We start from the raw sequence: 13,696 nt of genomic DNA on the forward strand, positions 1-13,696 counted from the left end.
CAAATATGCAAGTAGATTAATTTCTGTGTGTCACCTCACAGGGGTCTCTGTGGATGTAAAGTTGAAGGGATGCTAAAGTTAAATGAAGCAAGGGGTTTATTTGTAAATGTAAATTAAATGTAAAACAAGTTGAAAGATGATGTCAGTCATCACTGTTCCTTCACTAAACATTGCCTCTTTCCTGTAACTTTCCAGTGAGAAGAACACAAAATCAGAAAAATCTCAGTGATATTATAAGAGTGAGAATAACAGACTAGTGAGAACTCAGAGAAATGTTTGATAGTCAAAAAAAAGAGAAGGAAGTATATAAGGGAACAGAGATTAGATTGAATTTATTCCAAAACATACTGAAACTTATCTCTACCTAACACTGATGGAACCAAAGTTTACTTTTCTGATACACACTTTTTGTGTAAGCTTCCTTCCTGAGAAGAATCTTGTATAAAATTGGTAAATATTACAGATGTAAAGATTACTATTTTTTTTTGACCATTTCATAGCTCTTTTCTTCCTTGAGAAGAGTTTGCTTTTTTCATTTCCCCTAAGTTGCTAAATGACATTTAAGATGTGATTTAAACTATCTAAATGTTGTGGTTGAAAAAGAACATATAATCCAACAGAATTCAGAGAAAAGTAGAAAGAAAACACTAACTACAAAAGACGGGAACATAACTTAAAATCAGTCACTAATAATTTATAAAGCAGTTTGTTGAGTCCAATTACATGACTGGCTTTTGAAAAGTTTAAAATATAGTTGGTGAAAATACATAAAAAAATAATAATAATATCAATACTTCAAGATAATGTAATTGATTTTGTAGTATGAACTTAATGATATTATAGGTTTTCAAAAAAGAGATACCTGGAATTGGGATGAACTTCTGAAGTAAAAAAAAAAGAAAGAAAAAGAAAGAAAGAGGAGGAAAAAGAGACACAGGGTAACTGGAGTATTTGAAACTAGAATTAAGTACTGAAAAATGAGTACAATGTTGATAAATGGTAAGGATGGAGGAAGAATTTCAAGGGAGAAGCCTCTCCAAAATGGTTAATGACAAAGTGCACAGTTGGCTATAAGTAGAGAAGTTGCATAGGATACAAGGAAGAGAAATCTGAAGAAACTGGTGTATCTAAATGCGCTGTGACTAAGGAGACAGACTTTGGTGTTCACATCAACAGGACCAGCTGGAAACAGAGAAAAAAGAGGGGGGGGGGGTTACTAATGGAATGCTAAAGTGTATAGAGGCTGGACCATTTTCAAGCCACTGGATGGCTGAATGCATAACATTTGCAAAGGCAAAACAACTTCAGACATTATTTTTGAAAGTCTGTGTGGCATTAAAGAGAAACAAATCTTTCAACTTAATGTGTGTTAGGAAGTAGCAGAAGATCTCACACAGCCTGTTACCTTTAAGACAAATGCCTAGAAATACATTATCCCAAGTGATCTGTCCATTTGTGTGTGGATTCCAACCAGGGTATAAGGAAAAGTAGAATCTAACCCAACTTCAGGGAGCAATGCCAAGAACAAACCAGGAGTGTATGCCCTAGCAAGACCAGCTCTCTAATATGAGAAATATACTGGAATGTTAATAAGAAATATCAAGTATAACTCAAGTAAATGACAGAGAACATGAAGAGAAAAGAAAGGACAAACAAATAACCCTGAGATAGATTTTGTCTAAAGATATGTTTCATTTAGCCTACTCAGAGTTTTAATCAAATATTGAATGAGTTCCAAACATTTAGAAATTAGAATATTTAATATTAGAAAAAAAAAAACAACTCTGGAATTCTAACTTTGAAAAACCCAATCGCAAAATTGGGTTCTTATTTCTGAATGATGAATATGCCCTATTAGGACATCTCCTCTTGAATGTACCCAAGTTCTTATTTCATCTGCTTAATACCATTATTATGACCATGATGACTTAATGCAGTTACTTTACCTACCTGGCTCCTATGTACACCAACACTTGGGATCCCTGGTTTAAAACAGTGGTCTTCAAGCTGAGATGTACAACCTCCACAGCTCGCAAAGATTTTCTAATGTGTACCTGGTCATGAATGGTTTTAAGAGAATCAAATTTCCAACTTTGAACACTCATATTCTCTTTCTTAAAATCTGTCTTCCTGAGAAGACATCTGGTGGAGACAATCAACTTGTTTTTCTTAGCAACTTTTTCTTTCACAACTGTCAGTCTTATTATGTTGCACTGCCACAGGGTGTCAAAGCCCATAGGTCAACTAACTATAGGGAGAATTCAAAGAAATGGTATCACCAATGCCTGATATAGACAAAGTAAGACAAATTATATATGGAGTTTCATATCTTTGGCAATCTTACTAACTTGAAAATGGCTTTAGGAATGGTGCATTTTGACTAATGAATTTAATATTTTCTGAATTTAAATATTTTATAGAGTGGAACTTAAGGAATATGAAAATTTTCATCTATATTGCCTCCTTACTCCACACTGCCTCTCTTCAGTTATTTTTGAAAAATGCATTGTTGTTGAGGAGAGACTCATGAGATCAAAGTGAAGCATTGATAAGAAATTTTGATAAAAGCATTGCCTCTTTTCATCCAGGCAACAAATTCATGATAAGGTTCCATGTTTTTATTAAGCTAGTCATTCCTCCATCCATCTTAGAACTAAAATTCATAAGTCAAATGATAATCTCAGAAATTTATTTGTATTGAAACCTGAAGTCATATTTTTCTTGGTAAAAACTTACTCTGAGGGGAGACCTTCAAGAGGGCAGAGGAGTAAGATGTGGAGATCACCTTCCTCCCCATAAATACATAAAAAATACATCTACATGTGGAACAACTCCTACAGAACACCTACTGAATGCTGGCAGAAGACCTCAGACTTCCCAAAAAGGAAGAAAATCCCCATGTAAATGGGTAGGGAAAAAGAAAAAACAGAAATGAAAGAATAGGGATGGGACCCGCACCTCTGGGAGGGAGCTGTGAAGGAAGAAAAGTTTCCACACACAAGGGAACCCCTTCACTGGCAGGGATGGAGGGTGGGCAGGGGGAGGAAGCTTCAGAGCCATGAAGGAGAGCGCAGCAATAGGGGTGCAGAAGGCAAAGCAGAGAGATTCCCGCACAGAGGATAGGTGCCAACCAGCACTCACCAACCTGAGAGGCTTGTCTGCTCACCCACCGGGGCGGGTGGGGGCTGGGAGCTGAGGCTCAGGCTTTGGAGGTCAGACCCCAGTGAGAGGACTAGGGTTGGCTGCACAAAGACAGCCTGAAAGGGGCTAGTGCACCACAGCTACCCAGGAGGGAGTCCAGGAAAAAGTCTGGACCTGCCAGAAAGGCAAGAGACCTTTGTTTCAGGGTGTGCAGGGAGAGGGGGTTCCTTCCCAGTGTGCCCATGGAAGGCACAGCACCACGTAAATGAACTCCAGAGATGGGCACAAGCCATGGCTATCAGCTTGGACCCCAGAGATGGGCATGAACTGCTAACACTGCTGCTACAGCCACCAAGAATCCTGTGTGCAAACACAGCTCACTACCCACATCCACCGCCCACCCCGGGAGCCTGTGCAGCACACCACTGCCAGGGTCCTGGGATCGAGGGACAACTTCCCCAGGAGAACACGGCACACCTCAGGCTGTTGAAAAGTCACACCGGTCTCTGCTGCCGTAGGCTCACCCTGCATTCTGTACCCCTCCTTCCCCCTGGCCTGAGTGAACAAGAACCACCTAATTAGCCTATGCTTTAACCCACTCCAGTCTGGGTGGGGAACAGATGCCTGAGGGCAGCCTACACACAGAGACAGGACCAAAACCAAAGCAGAACGCCAGGAGGTGTGTGAACAAAGAAGAGAAAGGGAAATTTCTCCATGCATCCTCAGGAGCAGCAGATTAAACCCCCACAATCAACTTGATAAACCCTCCATCTGAAGAATACCTGAATAGACAACAAATGTTCCCAAAATTGAGGCAGTGGACTTTGGGAGCAACTGTAGACTTGGGGTTCACTTTCTGCGTCTAATTTGTTTCTGGTTTTATGTTTATCTTAGTTTAGTATTGAGTGCTTACTATCATTTGTGGATTTGTTTATTGGTTTGGTTGATCTCTTCCTTTTTTTATATATATATTTATATATTTTTCTCATTTTTCTCTTTTTTTGTGAGTGTGTATGAGTATGCTCCTTTGTGTGATTTTTGTCTGTATAGGTTTGCTTTTACCATTTGTCCTAGGATGTTGTCTGTTCTTTTTTTTTCCTTTCTTCTTTTCCTCTGAACCACATGGCTGACAGGGACTTGGTGTTCCATCTGGGTGTTGGGCCTGAGCCTCTGACATGGGTGGGCTTAGTCCGGGACATTGGACCACCAGAAACCTCCCAGACCCACGTAATATCAATCCATGAGAGCTCTGCCAGAGGTCTTCATCTCAACACTAAGACCGAGCTCCACCCAACCGGCAGCAAGCTCCAGTGCTGGACGCCCCATGCCAAACAACTAGAAAAACAGGAACACAACCCCACCCATTAGCAGAGACGCTGCCTAAAATCATACTAATTTCACAGAAACTCCAAAACACACTACCGGATGTGGCCCTGCCACCAGAAGAACAAGATACAGTCCCACCTACCAGAACACAGGCATGAGTGCTCTCCACCAGGAAGCCAACACAAGCCACTGAACCAAACTCACACACTGGGTGCAGACACCAAAAATAATGGGAACTACGATCCTGCAGACTGCAAAAAGGAGACCCCAAACACAGTGAGTTAAAAAAAAAAGAGAAAACAGAGAAATATGCAGTAGATGAAGAAGCAAAGTAAAAACCCACCAGACCAAACAAACGAAGAGGAAATAGGCAGTTTATCTGAAAAAGAATTCAGAATAATGATAGTAAAGATGATCCAAAATCTTGGAAATAGAATGGAGAAAATACAAGAAACCTTTAACAAAGAGCTAGAAGAACTAAAGAGCAAAAAACAATGATGAATAACACAGTAAATGATTTAAAAAATTCTTTAGAGGGAATCAATAGCAGAATAACTGAGGCAGAAGAATGGATAAGTGACCTGGAAGAAAAAATAGTGGAAATAACTACTGCAGAGCAGAATAAAGAAAAAAGAATGGAAAGAACTGAGGACAGTCTCAGAGACCTCTGAGACATTTAACACACCAACATTTGAAATATAGGGGACCCAGAAGAAGAAGAGAAAAAGAAAGGGTCTGAGAAAATATTTGCAGAGAGTATAGTTGAAAACTTCCCTAACATGGGAAAGGAAATAGTCAATCAAGTTCAGAAAGCTCAGAGAGTCCCATACAGGATAAATCCAAGGAGAAACATGACAAGACACATATTAATCAAAATATCAAAATTTAAATTCAAAGAAAAAATATTAAAAGCAGCAAGGGAAAAGCAACAAATAACGTTCAAGGGAAACCCCATAAGGTTAATAGCTGATCTTTCAGCAGAAACTCTACAAGCCAGAAGGGAGTGGCAGGACATATTTAAAGTGATGAAAGGGAAGAACCTACAACCAAGATTACTCTACTCAGCTAGGATATCATTCAGATTCAATGGAAAATTAAAACCTTTACAGATCAGCAAAAGTTAGGAGAATTCAGCACCACCAAACCAGCTTTAAAACAAATGCTAAAGGAACTTCTCTGAACAGGAGAAACAAGAGAAGGAAAAGACCTACAAAAATAAACCCACAACATTAAGAAAATGGTAATAGGAACATACATACAGATAATTACCTTAAATGTAAATTGATTAAATGCTCCAACCAAAACACACAGACCTGCTGAATGGATACAAAAAAAAAGACCCATATATATGCTGTCTACAAGATACCCACTTCAGACCTAGGGACACATACAGACTGAGAGTGAGGGGATGGAAAAAGATATTCCATGAAAATGGAAATCAAAAGAAAGCTGGACTAGCAATACTGATATCAGACAATAGACTTTAACATAAAGACTATTACAAGAGACAAAGAAGAACACTACATAATGATCAAGGGATCCATCCAAGAAGAAGATATAACAATGGTAAATCTTTATGCATCTAACATAGGAACACCTCAATACATAAGGCAAATGCTAACAGCCATAAACAGGGAAATCGATAGTAACATAATAATAGTAGGGGACTTTAACACCCCACTTTCACCAATGGACAGATCATCCAAAATGAACATAAATAAGGGAACACAAGCTTTAAAAAACGCATTAGAACAGACAGACCTAACTGATATTTATAGGACAGTCCAAACAAAAACAACAAAATACACTTTCTCCTCAAGTGCTCATGGAACATTCTCCAAGATATATCATATCTTGGGTCACAAACCAAGCCTCAGTAAATTTACGAAATTTGAAATTGTATCAAGTATCTTTTCCGACCACAATGCTATGAGACTAGATATCAATTAGAGGAAAAAAAAACTGTAAAAAATACAAACACATGGAGACTAAACAATATGCTACTAAATAACCAAGAGATCACTGAAGAAATCAAAGAGAAAATTAAAAAATACCTAGATACAAATGACAATGAACACATGATAACCCCAAACCTATGGAATGCAGCAAAAGGAGTTTTAAGAGGGAAGTTTATAGCTATACAAGCCTACCTCAAGAAACAAGAAAAGTCTCCAATAAACAACCTAACTTTACACCTAGAGAAATTTGAGAAAGAAGAACAAAAAAAACCTCAAGTCAGCAGAAGGAAAGAAATCATAAAGATCAGATCAGAATTAAATGAAAAAGAAATGAAGGAAACAATAACAATGATCAATAAAACTAAAAGCTGGTTCTTTGAGAAGATAAACAAAAATTGATAAACCATTAGCCAGACTTATCAAGAAAAAAGGGGAGAAGACTCAAATCAACAGAATTAGAAATGAAAAAGGAGAAGTAAAAATTGACACTGCAAAAATACAAAGGATCATGAGAGACTACTACAAGAAAATGTATGCCAATAAAATGGACAACCTGGAAGAAATGGACAAATTCTTAGAAAAGTACAACTTTCCAAGACTGAACCAGGAAGAAATAGAAAATATGAACAGATAAATCACAAGCATTGAAATTGAAACTATGATTAAAAATCTTCCAAGAAACAAAAGCTCAGGAACAGATGGCTTCACAGGTGAATTCTATCAAACATTTAGAGAAGAGCTAACACCTATACTTCTCAAACTCTTCCAAAATATAGCAGAGGGAGGAACACTCCCAAACACATGCTACGAGGTCACTATCACCCTGATATCAAAACGAGACAAAGATGTCACAAAAAAAGAAAACTATAGACCAATATCACTGAAGAACATAGATGCAAAATTCCTCAACAAAATACTAGCAAACAGAATCCAACAGCACATTAAAAGGATTATACACCATGATCAACTGGGGGTTATCCCAGGAATGCAAGGATTCTTCAATATACGCAAATCAATCAAAGTAATAAACCATATTAACAAATTGAAGGATTAAAACCATATGATCATCTCAATAGATGGAGAAAAAACTTTCAACAAAATTAAACACACATTTATGACAAAAACTCTCCAGAAAGTAGGCATAGAGGGAACCTACCTCAACATAATAAAGACCATATATGACAAACCCACAGCCAACATCGTTCTCAATAGTGAAAAACTGAAACCATTTCCGCTAAGATCAGGAATAAGACAAGGTTGCCCACTCTTACCATTATTATTCAACATAGTTTTGGAAGTTTTAGCCACTGCAATCAGAGAAGAAAAAGAAATAAAAGGAATCCAAATCAGAAAAGAAGTAAAAATGTCACTGTTTGCAGATAACATGATACTATACATAGAAAATCCTAAAGATGCCACCAGAAAACTACTAGAGTTGATCAATGAATTTTGTAAAGTAGCAGGATACAAAATTAATGCATAGAAATCTCCTGCATTCATATACACTAACAACAAAAACTCTGAAAGAAAAAATAAGGAAACAATCCCATTTACCACTGCAACAAAAAGAATAAAATACCTAGGAATAAATCTTCCTAAGGAGACAAAAGACCTATATGCAGAAAACTGTAAGACACTGATGAAAGAAAGTGAAGAAGTTACAAACAGATGGAGAGATATACTATTTTCTTGGATTGGAAGAAGCAACATTGTGAAAATGACTATACCACCCAAAGAAATCTACAGATTCAATGCAAACCCTATCAAACTACCAATGGCATTTTTCACAGAACTAGAACAAAAAATTTTATAATTTGTATGGAAACACAGAAGACCCAGAATAGCCAAAGCAATCTTGAGAAAGAAAAACGGAGCTGGAGGAATCAGGCTCCCTGACTTCAGCCTATACTACAAAGCTACAGTAATCAAGACACTATAGTACTGGCACAAAAACAGAACTATAGATCAATGGAACTGGATAGAAAGCCCAGAGATAAACCCATGCTCCTATGGTCACCTTATCTTTGACAAAGGAGGCAAGAATATACAGTGGAGAAAAGACAGCCTCTAAAAAGTGGTGCTGGGAAAATTAGACAGCTACATATAAAAGAATGTAATTAGAACACTTCCTAACACCATACACAAAAATAAACTCAAAATTGATTAAAGACCTAAGTGTAAGGCCAAACACTATAAGTCTCTTAGAGGAAAACATAGGCAGAACACTCTTTGACATAAATCACAGCAAGATCCTTTATGACCCACCTCCTAGAGTAATGGAAATAAAAACAAAAATTAAGACATGGGACCTGATGAAAATTAAAAGTTTTTGCACAGCAAAGGAAACCATAAACAAGATGAAAAGACAACCCTCAGAATGAGAGAAAATATTTGCAAATGAAGCAACTGACAAAAGATTTATCTCCAAAATATACAAGCAGCTCATGTAGTCTCAATATCAAAAAAACAAACAACCCAATCCAAAAATGAGTGGAAGGCCTAAATAAACATTTCTCCAGAGAAGATATACAGATTACCAACAAACACATGCAAGGATGCTTAACATCACTTATCATTAGAGAAATGCAAATCAAAACTCCAGTGAGGCTGCAGACAGCAGCCTCCTGGGTAGTGTATGCAGCCTGTTGCCTGTGTGGGTTGCCCTAAGGGACCTTGGAGACAGCCCTTTCCCGTGGACATTAATGACTGGCATGCTGTCCCCAATCTAGGCTCCAGACAGGTATGTGCAGTGCCTTTGGAAAGCTCCAGGGCACAGTGGCCAGGGTCCACATTGGCCAGGTCATAATGTCCATCCGCACCAAGCTGCAGAACAAGGAGCATGTGCTTGAGGCCCTCCGCAGGGCCAAGTTCAAGTTCCCTGGCCGCCAGAAGATCCACATCTCCAAGAAGTGGGGATTTACTAAGTTTAATGCAGATGAATTTGAAAACATGGTGGCAGAAAAGCGGCTCATCCCAGATGGCTGTGGGGTCAAGTACATCCCTAATCATGGCCCCCTGGACAAATGGCGGGCCCTGCACTCGTGAGAGCCTTGGCGCTGCCCCCTGCCTACCCATGCCCACCAATAAACTCTACTTTCTTGTCCCTGTCAAAAAAACAAAAAACAACAACAACAAAAACTCCAGTGAGGTATCACCTCACACCGGCCAGAATGGCCATCATCAAAAAATCTACAAACAATAAATGCTGGAGAGGGTGTGGTGAAAAGGGAACCCTCTTGCACTCTTGGTGGAAATGTAAATTGATACAGCCACTATGGAGAACAGTATGAAGGTTCCTTAAAAAACTAAAAATAGAACTACTATATGACCCAGCAATCCCACTACTGGGCATATACCCTGAGAAAATCATAATTCAAAAAGAGTCATGTACCACAATGTTCATTTCAGCTCTATTTACAATAGCCAGGACATGGAAGCAACCTAAGTGTCCATCGACAGATGAATGGATAAAGAAAATGTGGCACATATACACAATAGAATATTACTCAGCCATAAAAAGAAACAAAATTGAGTTTTTTGTAGTGAGGTGGATGGACCTAGAGTCTGTCATATAGAATAGTGAAGTAAGTCAGAAAGAGAAAAACAAATACCATATGCTGACACATATATATGGAATCTAAAAAAAAAAAAAAAAAAAAAAAGTGGTTCTGATGAACCTAGGGGTAGAACAGGAATAAAGACACAGATGTAGAGAATGGACTTGAGGACACCGGTATGGGGAAGGGTAAGTTGGGACGAAGTGAAAGAGTAGCATTTACATATATACACTATCAAATGTAAAATAGATAGCTAGTGGGAAGCAGTTGCATAGGACAGGGAGATCAGCTTGGTGCTTTGTGACCACCTAGAGGGGTGGTATAAGGAGGTTGGGAGCGAGGTGCAAGAAGAGGGGATATGCGGATATATGAATACATATACCTAATTTGCTTTGTTATACAGCAGAAATTAACACAACATTGTAAAGCAATTATACTCCAATAAAAATGTTAGAAAAAAAAATCCAACTTAGTCTGATGTTATAGGTTATTTGTCAAAAAGAAATGCCTCTACAATTTAGTCACAAGACAGTCATTGTTTTAAAGATAGAATCAACCAAATCTGCAATTACAATGTTTTAATAAAAATATTTAAGAAATATATGCTAATATAAAATCTTGTAATAAAATAATTTTATTGAAATAAATTTAAATAATATATGTATTTTTGAGGCAGAGGTGTATGATAGGGTGATCAATAAAACACTTTCAAGCATAACTATACTATACAATGGGTGAATTCTGAATTCAGAAAATGGAATGGAATGGAAATGTGAGTTTAAGGAGAAAAGGGAACAATGATAAATTCATATTCTTGATTATATATATTTTATTTAAATTATATTAGGTATAAAATTGATATGGTATTTCAAGTCCAATGGATAAATTTGCAAGGGTGAGGTAACAGTTTTAGTTTTAAATGGCAATATTTACATAATGTAGCACATTGCACACTTTCATACTATTTAAATTTTTGTTGAATTTACAAATTTTTGAGGCTGTATATAACTTTTCAGAAAACCTTTTTGGAGGTGTACAAGGAAGTATATCAGAAGATTACTTTTTCGGAGAAAATTGAGTTTTGAAATTTTCATTGGTTACCAAATCTCATCCTTGATAAGGTAGTTACAGTTTATTTAGATTCCTGCTCTTGTCACAAAGGAGACTGTGGTGTTGATATATATTATTTCCTGATCTGGTCAAAAGTGAATTAGAAAATTAGGCAGGATTGAATTTTTGTGAGAGATCTAGCTGTTAAAGTTTGGGGACAGCAGACACCAACAGAAGTGGATAAAAGCAACATGAAAATATTGTGAGATGTGACTGTGGGGAAGTTTGAAAATCAAACAGAGAATTTTAGATTAATTATAAATAAAATATCTCTGAGTATTCTAAATTAACCATCTCAAAGGAATGTTGAAGAGAAAAAAGAAGTAAACCTCCTTTGAGTAAAGAATACTTGGAGTAAACAATAGTCTAAGCACTAGGTGAAATAAGAAGTAAACAATGCAATATTGTGGAATGATGGTAATGGATAACATCATAATACTTAAGATGTTAAGATTGTACTAGCAATTTACATTTATCAGTTGTTTACTATTATTGTTAATAGCTAAATTATTTTATTATAAAGCATTAAGAGCAGACTTGCTGAATAATATGCAAAATACTATCTTTAAAAATTTTACAGAAAAATAAAAAACCTTTAAATCCTGATATTTAGTCAAAGACAGTATTAGCTCAAATTTGTTGAGTGTTTGTTGCAGACCAAACACTATCCTAAATATTTACCTTCAGTAACACTATAATAACTCATTACCTTTTCCAATCAATACTCTGAGAAAAATATTATTATTATCATTATGTTAGCGATTTGAAAAACCTGAGGTACAGCCCATGAAGTCTGAATCAAGAACAAGAAATTGCCTAAATACAATAACTTATTTTTCACTCAATCCATAAGACAGAAAAGCTTAAAATCTGTAGCGTTTTATAACTGAAAGATAAACGCAAGTCTTCTTGGCACAAAATTTCATTTTAAAAGCAACTGAGCATTGTGCCTAGACCAAAAGCAAGACCAAAATTGGATACAAGCTGTCCTATCTCCTCATCCATTGCTTTAACATAGCCATATATTTCACTACTAATATGAAGAAAATAATAATAATGTCAAAAGGTTGCTTCTAGGAGTAAATTATCAAAGAATTGCTTTGAGAAGTAAATTGGTTAATTCACATAAAATACCTAGAACAGTGTCAGGTATATAACTAACACTCAATCAATTTGATCTAATGCTGTTGTTAAGCTAATGATTAATTTAAGTTCACCTTTCAGAATTTCATTTCTTCTGCAATTTCAGATTTCTTTCATGTTGTTCCATCATCTTTAGGCTTTATATCTTTTTAAAGATATACTCAGTTACATAAATTTTCAAAACCTAAAATTCTTTGCTTAATGACTTAAAAATACAATTACTCAAAATTGGTTTTGTACTGTTAAAAGTTGAAAATATGTGATGTTTGCATACACTGACCCTGTATTTCTGGCAATCAATAATTATATCTGAAAAATCTAATGATATTTTGAACATAACCACCATGTTTCATGCCTAATAACATACACAGGATTGAAGTTAACCTTGAAGCAATAATAACAATATATAACTTCTTTTTTTTTTGTGATGTAGGATATTTTTCTTGTGCATAATTGATTTTTAGTGCAGTGCTGCTAAGGTTGGGAGGTTAGGAGACTTTGGGAAAAGGGGGCTACATACTTCCAGGAATTTATCAGCCTTGGGGTGGAATTTGTAGTTTGAAAAAGCCCTCAATATATTCTCAGAGAACACACTCCTAGTCATATCCATTATGAACCTGGGGCCTAAAGAAATGTGATTAATACTGAGGCTAAATAGGAGTCTGGGCCATGTGTGTATATTTGTCAACAAAAAACAAAACAGTTGAATTATTAACTTTTGAATAAAGTAATGAAATGTTTTAGAACAATACCCAGATGAAAATTAAAATTTTAAGAGAAACTTAAAAGTTATGGGTGTGGTGTACTCAACAAAAAGCACCCAAATATTTGTAAACATTTAGAATTTCAACTGAAAATTTCAGTTCTTATCCAGATGGTTAGCCTCATAAAGCACAGATCCTTAGCTCCTTTCAATTTGTGGGTGGGGAGAGAGTTGGAGCAGGTAGTTTACAGGAAGAAATTCGTATCATATCTATAATATCATTTTATGGTTAAGAATATTACAATTCCATTATTAACTTCTTCAGTATCATATTGTCAGTTTCTATTCCATCTGTATTTAATTATTCTCTGATGGAAAATAGTGGTTTGCACTCATGTTTATTGAGTTTTTTAGAACATTGCATGCAAGAAACAAAAAATTCCTCAAGTAATTATTTATGTGAAAATTTTCCCACTATGAGTTTATTTTGTGCTCCATAAATCTAGAGTATATCATTTTACCATTTACATAATTGACATTTACCACAGTTGTTAAATATTCAGTTAGAATGTTCACAACACAGTCTTGTCAGCTTGAAAACTACTGGACTCCAGGTGCTGCTTGTGGGAATTTATGTTTTCAATAAAATGTCCTCCAACATGAGCAGCTGTGTTTTGTCAAGAAGTTTCAAATCCATAACATTCAGCTTCTTCTTTCCTTCTTACATTCCACTTGCACTTACGTTCAGATGCCAAAAT

At 36.2% G+C, this 13,696-nt stretch overlaps 1 long non-coding RNA gene across 1 annotated transcript; it reads left to right on the plus strand.

The window, feature by feature from the left end:
• Nucleotides 1–3,234: 3,234 nt before the first annotated feature.
• LOC309629830 lies at nt 3,235–10,211 on the plus strand. The gene is made up of 2 exons (XR_014245251.1): nt 3,235–9,031; nt 9,574–10,211. It is a non-coding gene; the product is annotated as an uncharacterized lncRNA (long non-coding RNA).
• Nucleotides 10,212–13,696: the final 3,485 nt, after the last annotated feature.

This window comes from Balaenoptera borealis (genome assembly GCF_965194805.1).
Source record: "Balaenoptera borealis genome assembly, chromosome: 5".
Classification (NCBI taxonomy): domain Eukaryota; kingdom Metazoa; phylum Chordata; class Mammalia; order Artiodactyla; family Balaenopteridae; genus Balaenoptera; species Balaenoptera borealis.